The sequence below is a fragment of the Sinocyclocheilus rhinocerous genome, unplaced genomic scaffold (assembly GCF_001515625.1).
Source record: "Sinocyclocheilus rhinocerous isolate Xijiao unplaced genomic scaffold, SAMN03320098_v1.1 scaffold241, whole genome shotgun sequence".
NCBI classification, from domain to species: Eukaryota; Metazoa; Chordata; class Actinopteri; order Cypriniformes; family Cyprinidae; genus Sinocyclocheilus; species Sinocyclocheilus rhinocerous.
The window spans coordinates 2,452,190-2,453,265 of record NW_015659312.1 but is presented as its reverse complement, the minus strand read 5'-3'; positions in this window follow the sequence as shown (position 1 = coordinate 2,453,265).

The window sequence follows — 1,076 nt, the reverse complement described above, 5'->3', positions numbered from 1 at the left end:
CTGCAGACATTCACCTCTCTTTCTCCCTCTCTCTCTCTCTCTGATCAGTTTCCGGGTAGCTAACAGGCAGACAAACAGGTTTGTTTTCTTTGTGTGTGAGAGTGAGCCGAGCAGCATGGGCTGTGTGCAGTTGGGACGCTGTTTGAATTGTGGCATATTGGACCGACCATGTGTGAACGACTTACTGAATACATAACAAATGACTATAGAAAGAGGGAGGGAGAGTTTCTAGTACGGCTGGCCTTAAAATGACATTAGATTATTACATAATCAATACTAAAATATATAGGCCTAGGCTACTTTATTGATGTTTTCATGCTATAATGTTAAATAATTTTTTTATTCAAATTCTATATTTAATATATTATAAATTAATATATTTAAAATAAAAATATAAAAAACTGAAAAAAAAACAACAATCCTAACACTAATCAAAGACTAAACTAAACAAGAATTAGACAAAAAAAAAGATGATAACTGTGGTGTATTTAATGTTAAGAAACATCAAAAGTATGTTTTGAGTTTATTGAGCTGTGTAAGTGCCATATGGCATAGCTTGTTATTCAGGAAGATTGTAAGTATGACAATCTGTTATGTATGTGTTAAACAGAGTAGAGCATTAGTGCCCCCTGCAGGCAGTGTTGCCAATTTAGCTACTTTGTAGCTAGATTTAGCGACTTCCCCGCCCCTTTTGAGACTTTTTTCAAAAGTTTAGGGACAAATATAGCAACTTCTTGGACAAACCTTATCTAAGTTCTCATCTTGCCCACTGATCAACGTTCATATTTATATAGATCAGTGAATTTGCCATTGTGATGTCATCTAGTGACATTTAGCTACCAGTTTTAGCTACTTTCAATTGAAAGCAGTTGGCAACACTGCCTGCAGGCTGAGTTTTACTTTGGAGCTGGCTAACTTGTAGATGGTTGGGTGCATAGTCACAAAGACGGTTATTAAACTTTGGTTGTCTTTTAATCATGGCTTCAATGAGTCCTTAAAACACGAACTTTCGGTTTCTTCGAAATCCCAGGTGGCTGCTCGGCCACAACAATTTGGCGACGAGGATGGGATTTTAA